At 40.3% G+C, this 8,141-nt stretch overlaps 1 non-coding gene across 1 annotated transcript; it reads left to right on the top strand.

Moving 5' to 3' along the window:
* LOC130942439 (small nucleolar RNA R71) lies at positions 1-108 on the top strand. The gene has a single exon (XR_009071009.1). It is a non-coding gene; the product is annotated as a small nucleolar RNA R71 (small nucleolar RNA).
* Positions 109-8,141: the final 8,033 nt, after the last annotated feature.

The following is an 8,141-nucleotide window of genomic DNA, read 5'->3' as shown; positions in this document are numbered from 1 at the left end:
AAGCATGTCAGAGGGACACTTTCTGATCAATTGTTTGTATCTTTCCCAAGCTTCATAGAGGGATTCACCTTCCTTCTGTATGAAGGTTTGGACTTCCACTCTAAGCTTACTCAATTTTTGAAGTGGAAAGAACTTTGCCAAGAAGGCATTGACTAGCTTTTCCCAAGAGTTCAGGCTTTCCTTAGGTTGTGAGTCCAACCATATCCTAGCTCTGTCTCTTACAGCAAAAGGGAATAGCATAAGTCTGTAGACCTCATGGTCAACCCCATTGGTCTTGACAGTGTCACAGATTTGCAAGAATTCAGCTAAAAACTAATGAGGATTTTCCAAGGGAAGTCCATGGAACTTGCAATTCTGTTGCATTAGAGAAACTAATTGAGGCTTAAGCTCAAAGTTGTTTGCTCCAATGGAAGGGATAGCGATGCTTCTCCCATAGAAGTCGAGAGTAGGTGCAGTAAAGTCACCCAGCACCTTCCTTGCATTGTTGGCATTGTTGTTGTTTTCGGCTGCCATGTCTTCTTCTTGTTTGAAGATCTCTGTTAGGTCCTCTACTGAGAGTAGTGCTTTGGCTTCTCTTAGCTTTCGCTTCAAAGTCCTTTCAGGTTCAGGGTCAGCCTCAACAAGAATGCTTTTGTCTTTGCTCCTGCTCATATGAAAGAGAAGAGAACAAGAAAATATGGAATCCTCTATGTCACAGTATAGAGATTCCTTGAGGTGTCAGAGGAAAAGAAGAATAGAAGGAGTGGGTAAAAGAATTTGAACTTATCTAGAAAGATAGAATTCGAATTATTGATAATGGAGGAGTGTTAGTCCATAAATAGAAGGATGTGAGAAGAGGGGAAGAATTTTTGAAAATAAATTAAAAGATTTTAAAAGAATTTTGAAAATTGATTGATGATTTTCGAAAACTAAGAGTGGGAAAGAAATTAAGTAATTTTTGAAAAAGATTTTGAAATTAGAAATCAAAAAGATATGATTGAAGACTATTTTGAAAAAGATGTGATTAAAAAAGATATGATTGAAAAGTTATGGTTTTAAAGAGATATGATTGAAAAGATATGATTGAAAAAAATAATTTAAAAAGATTTGATTTTTAAAATTAATGACTTGGCTAACAAGAAAAGATATGATTCAAACATTAAACCTTTCTCAACAGAAAAGGCAACATACTTGAAATGTTGAATCAAATCATTAATTGTTACCAAGTATTTTTGAAAATGGAAAGAAATTGATTTTGAAAAGATATGATTGAAAAGATATGATTTGAAAAAGATTTGATTTTGAAAAATTATGAAAACTTGAAAAAAAATTTGAATTAAAAACAAAATCTTCCCTCTTGTGCCATTCTGGCGTTAAACGCCCAGAATGGTATACATTCTGGCGTTTAACGCCCAAAATGCTACCCTTTTGGGTGTTAAACGCCCAGCCAGGTATCCTGGCGGGCGTTAAACGCCCAGCCAGGTATCCTGGCTGGCGTTTAAACGCCAGTTTTCCTTCCTCACTGGGCGTTTTGAACGCCCAGCTTTTTCTGTGTAATTCCTCTGCTAAATGTTATGAATCTTCAATTCTCTGTATTATTGACTTGAAAAGACACAAATTAAAATTTTTTTGAATTTTTAATAATGAAGAATAATCAAAATGAAACTAAGATCAAATAAACAATGCATGCAAGACACCAAACTTAGAAGTTTGTATACTACTGACACTAACAAATTGAGAATGCATATGAGAACAACAAAACACTCAAGACAAGAGAATTTAAAGATCAGAACAAGGAAATCATCAAGAACAACTTGAAGATCAATGAAGAACACAATGCATGCAATTTTTTTTTAAAATTAGATGAATGTAATTGACACCAAACTTAAAATTAGACACTAGACTCAAACAAGAAACATAAAAAATATTTTTGGTTTTTATGATTTTGTAATTTTTTTTGTGCTTTTTCGAAAATTATATAGAGAAGTAAAATAAAGAGATTCAAAATTTTTAATAAGAATTCCAGGAATCATGTAATGTTAGTCTAAAGCTTTAGTCTAAAGAAATTAGACATGGCTAGCCAAACTTCAGCAGGACATTACATTCAAGAGCTAAATTGATGAGAATCAATCAGCTTTGGTGATGATAAAAACATCAACTTGAAACTCTAGAATTCATTCTTAAAAATTCTGAAGAGAAATACCTAATCTAAGCAACAAGATGAACCGTCAGTTGTCCAAACTCAAACAATCCCCGGCAATGGCGCCAAAAACTTGGTGCACGAAATTGTGATCATCAATGGCGCCATCAACATGGTACGCTCAATTGCAATCTCAACTCTTTATCACAACTTCGCACAACTAACCAGCAAGTGTACTGGGTCGTCCAAGTAATAAACCTTACGCGAGTAAGGGTCGATCCCACGGAGATTGTTGGTATGAAGCAAGCTATGGTCATCTTGTAAATCTCAGTCAGGTGGATTCAAATGGTTATGGAGGATTAATGACTAAAAGATGAATAAAGCATAAAATAAAGATAGAGATACTTATGTAATTCATTGGTGAGAATTTCAGATAAGCGTATGGAGATGCTTTGTCCCTTCCGTCTCTCTGCTTTCCTACTGTCTTCATCCAATCCTTCTTACTCCTTTCCAAGGCAAGCTGTATGTTGGTGGTGCGCGAAATTGTGAACTATACTTTTTCACAACTCTCATAATCCCTGGTAATGGCTCCAAAAACTTGGTGCGCTCAATACCATGGCATTACACAACTTCGCACAACTAACCAGCAAGTGCACTGGGTCGTCCAAGTAATAAACCTTACGTGAGTAAGGGTCGATCCCACGGAGATTGTTAGTAATGAAGCAAGCTATGGTCATCTTGTAAATCTTAGTCAGGCAAACTCAGATATATATGGTGATGAACGAAAATAACATAGAAGATAAAGATAGTGATACTTATGTATATCATTGGTGTATGAGCTTCAGACAAGTGTATGAAGATGCCTTCCCTTCCGTCTCTCTGCTTTCCTACAGCCTTCATCCAATCCTTTCTTACTCCTTTCCATGGCAAGCTCGTATAGGGTCTCACTGTTGTCAGCAGCTACCTCCCATCCGCGCAGTGAAAGCTAATGCACACACTCTGTCACAGTGCTGCCAATCACCGGTTTGGTTCCCTCCCCTACCGGAATAGAATAACTCTTTTGCGTCTGTCACTAACGCCCAGTAGGTTACAGGTTTGAAGCACGTCACAGTCATTCAATCATTGAATCCTACTCAGAATACCACAGACAAGGTTAGACCTTCCGGATTCTCTTGAATGCTGCCATCAGTTCTTGCCTATACCACGAAGACTCTGATCTCACGGAATGGCTGGCTCGTTTGTCAGGCGAGCACTCGGTTGTCAGGCGATCAACCATGCATCATGCAATCAGAAATCCAAGAGATATTCACTAAGCCTCGGATGCGTGTAGAACAAGAATGGTTGTCAGTCACCTTGTTCATGAGTGAGAATGGTGATGGGCGTCAATCATCACCTTCATCATGTTGAAGAACAAGTGATATCTTGGATAAAGAACAAGTGGAATTTGAATGGAAGAACAATAGTAATTGCATTAATACTCGAGGTACAGCAGAGCTCCACACCTTAATCTATGGTGTGTAGAAACTCCACCGTTGAAAATACATAAGAACAGGGTCTAGGCATGGCCGAATGGCCAGCCTCCCAAAGGTCTAAGATAGCATAAAACAAAGATAGCTACCAAAGTCTTCTCCTCTTTACAATAGTAAAAGGTCCTACTTATAGAAAACTAGTACATAAGTGAGTAAATGACATAAAAATCCACTTCCGGGCCCACTTGGTGTGTGCTTGGGCTGAGCAATGAAGAAATTTCGTGTAGAGACTCTTCTTGGAGTTAAACGCCAGCTTTGGTGCCAGTTTGGGCGTTTAACTCCCATTTGGGTGCCAGTTCCAGCGTTTAACGCTGGGATTTCTTGAGGTGACTTTGAACGCCGGTTTGGGCCATCAAATCTTGGGCAAAGTATGGACTATTATATATTGCTGGAAAGCCCAGGATGTCTACTTTCCAACGCCGTTGAGAGCGCGCCAATTGGGCTTCTGTAGCTCCAGAAAATCCGCTTCGAGTGCAGGGAGATCAGAATCCAACAGCATCTGCAGTCCTTTTGAGTCTCAGAATCAGATTTTTGCTCAGGTCCCTCAATTTCAGCCAGAAAATACCTGAAATCACAGAAAAACACACAAACTCATAGTAAAGTCCAGAAAAGTGAATTTTAATTAAAAACTAATAAAAATATACCAAAAACTAACTATATCATATCAAAAACATACTAAAAACAATGCCAAAAAGTATACAAATTATCCGCTCATCACAACACCAAACTTAAATTGTTGCTTGTCCTCAAGCAACTGAAAATCAAATAAGATAAAAAAGAAGAGAATATGCAATGAACTCCAAAAACATCTATGAAGATCAGTGTTAATTAGATGAGCGGGGCTTTTAGCTCTTTGTCTCTGAATAGTTTTGGCATCTCACTCTATCCCTTGTAATCCAGAATGGTTGGCTTCTTTAGGAACTTAGAATCCGGATAGTGTTAATGATTCTCTTAGTAAAGTATGATGATTCTTGAACATAGCTATTTATTGAGTCTTGGCTGTGGCCCAAAGCACTCTGTCTTCCAGTATTACCACCGGATACATACATGCCACAGACACATAATTGGGTGAACCTTTTCAGATTGTGACTCAGCTTTGCTAAAGTCCCCAATTAGAGGTGTCCAGGGTTCTTAAGCACACTCTTATTTGCCTTGGATCACAACTCTTATTCTTTCTTTTTTTTTCTTTCTTTTTCGTTTTTTTTTTCCGGCTTTTTTTTTTTTGAAATGCTTTTTCTTGCTTCAAGAATCATTTTATTGATTTTTCAGATCCTCAGTAACATGTCTCCTTTTTCATCATTCTTTCAAGAGCCAACATTCATGAACCACAAATTCAAAAGACATATGCACTGTTCAAGCATACATTCAGAGAACAAAAGTGTTGCCACCACATCAAGATAATTAAACTGCTATAAAATCCAGACTTCATGCAATTCTTTCCTTTTCAATTAAGCACATTTTTATTAAAGAAAGGTGATGGATTCATAGGACATTCATAACTTTAAGGCATAGATACTAAGACACTAATGATCACAAGACACAAACATGGGTAACATAAGCAAACAAAAAATTCGAAAAACAGAAGAATAGAGAACAAGGAAATCAAGGAACGAGTCCACCTTAGTGATGGCGGCTCTTTCTTGCTCTTGAAGATCCTATGGAGTGCTTGAGCTCCTCAATGTCTCTTCCTTGTCTTTGTTGCTCCTCCCTCATGATTCTTTGATCTTCTCTAATTTCATGAAGGATGATGGAGTGTTCTTGATGCTCCACCCTCAGTTGTCCCATGTTGGAACTCAACTCTCCTAGGGAGGTGTTTAGTTGCTCCCAATAGTTTTGTGGAGGAAAATTCATCCCTTGAGGAATCTCAGGGATCTCATGATGAGTGAGGTCTCTTGTGTACTCCATCCTTTTTTTGGTGATGGGCTTGTCCTCATCAATGGGAATGTCTCCATCTATGTCAACTCCAACTGAATAACAGAGGTGACAAATGAGATGAGGAAAGGCTAACCTTGCCAAGGTGGAGGTCTTGTCCGCCACCTTATAGAGTTCTTGGGCTATAACCTCATGAACCTCTATTTCTTCTCCAATCATGATGCTATGGATCATGATGGCCCGGTCTATGGTAACTTCGGACCGGTTGCTAGTGGGGATGATTGAGCGTTGTATGAACTCTAACCATCCTCTAGCCACGGGCTTGAGGTCATGCCTTCTCAATTGGACCGGCTTTCCTCTTGAATCTTGCTTCTATTGTGCGCCCTCTTCACATATGGTTGTGAGGACTTGGTCCAACCTTTGATCAAAGTTGACCCTTCTAGTGTAAGGATGCTCATCTCCTTGCATCATAGGCAAGTTGAACGCCACCCTCACACTCTCCGGACTAAAATCCAAGTATTTCCCCCGAACCATAGTGAGATAATTCTTTGGATTCGGGTTCACACTTTGGTCATGGTTCTTTGTGATCCATGCATTGGCATAGAACTCTTGAACCATCAAGATTCCGACTTGTTGAATGGGGTTGGTAAGAACTTCCCAACCTCTTCTTCGGATCTCATGGCGGATCTCCGGATATTCACCCTTTTTGAGTGAAAAGGGGACTTCGGGGATTACCTTCTTCAAGGCCACAACTTCATAGAAGTGGTCTTGATGCACCCTTGAGAGGAATCTATCCATCTCCCATGACTCGGAGGTGGAAGCTTTTGCCTTCCCTTTCCTCTTTCTAGAGGTTTCTCCGGCCTTGGATGCCATAAATGGTTATGGAAAAACGAAAAAGCAACGCTTTTACCACACCAAACTTAAAATGTTTGCTCGTCCTCGAGCAAAAGAAGAAAGAAGGGAGTAGAAGAAGAAGAAATGAGGAAGAGGGGAGGTGGTAGTGTGTTCGGCCAAGAAGGGAAGAAAGGGTGTTTAGGTTGTGTGAAAATGAAGGGTTGAAGAAGGGTATTTATAGGAAAGAGGGGGGTAAAGGTTCGGCCATTAGGGTGGGTTTGGGAGGGAAAGTGGTTTGAATTTGAAGGGTGAGGTTGGTGGGGTTTTATGAAGGATGGATGTGAGTGGTGAAGAGAAAGATGGGATTTGATGGGTGAGGGGTTTTTGGGGAAGAGGTATTGAGGTGATTGGTGAATGGGGAAGAAGAGAGAGAGTGATGGTAGGGTCCTGTGGGGTCCACAGATCCTGTAGTGTCAAGGAAAAGTCATCCCTGCACCAAAAGTTGCTCAAAATCACGTTTTGAGCCATTTCTGGCGTTAAACGCCGGGCTGGTGCCCATTCCTGGCGTTTAACGCCAGGTTCTTGCCCTTTACTGGCGTTTAACGCCAGTCTGGTGCCCCTTTCTGGCGTTAAACGCCCAGAATAGTGCCAGACTGGGCGTTAAACGCCCAACAGCAAGGCTTACTGGCGTTTGAACGCCAGCAGCTTCTTCCTCCAGGGTGTGCTGTTTTTCTTCCTGTTTTTCATTCTGTTTTTGCTTTTTTCATTATTTTTGTGACTTCTTATGATCATCAACCTACAAAAAAGATAAAATAACAAAAGAAAATAATTAATTATAAAACATTGGGTTGCCTCCCAACAAGCGCTTCTTTAATGTCATTAGCTTGACAGAGGACTCCCATGGAGCCTCAGAAACACTCAGAACCTTGTTGAAACCTCCCAACACCAAACTTAGAGTTTGAATGTGGGGTTTCAACACCAAACTTAGAGTTTGGTTGTGGCCTCCCAACACCAAACTTAGAGTTTGACTGTGGGGGCTTTGCTTGGCTCTGTTTTGAGAGAAGCTCTTCATGCTTCCTCTCCATGATGACAGAGGGATATCCTTGGGCCTTAAACACCAAGGATTCTTCATTCACTTGAATGACCAACTCTCCTCTATCAACATCAATCACAGCCTTTGCTGTGGCTAGGAAGGGTCTGCCAAGGATGATAGATTCATCCATGCACTTCCCAGTCTCTAGGACTATGAAGTCAGTAGGGATGTAATGGTCTTCAATCTTCACCAAAACATTCTCTACAAGTCCATGAGCTTGTTTTCTTGAATTGTCTGCCATCTCCAATGAGATTCTTGCAGCTTGCACCTCAAGGATCCCTAATTTCTCCATTACAGAGAGGGGCATGAGGTTGACACTTGACCCTAGGTCACACAAGGCCTTCTTGAAGGTCATGGTACCTATGGTACAAGGTATAGAAAACTTCCCAGGATCCTGCCTCTTTTGAGGCAGTTTATGCCTAGACAAGTCATCCAGTTCTTTGGTGAGCAAGGGAGGTTCATCTTCCCAAGTCTCATTTCCAAATAACTTGTCATTTAGCTTCATGATTGCTCCAAGGTATTTAGCAACTTGCTCTTCAGTGACATACTCATCCTCTTCAGAGGAGGAATACTCATCAGAGCTCATGAATGGCAGAAGTAAGTCCAATGGAATCTCTATGGTCTCATTTGAGCCTCAGATTCCCATTGTTCCTCATTGAGGAACTCAGAGGAGGTTGGTACACGCCCACTGAGG

This window comes from Arachis stenosperma, chromosome 7 (genome assembly GCF_014773155.1).
Source record: "Arachis stenosperma cultivar V10309 chromosome 7, arast.V10309.gnm1.PFL2, whole genome shotgun sequence".
NCBI lineage: Eukaryota > Viridiplantae > Streptophyta > Magnoliopsida > Fabales > Fabaceae > Arachis > Arachis stenosperma.
This window is presented reverse-complemented; position numbering and strand designations above follow the sequence as displayed.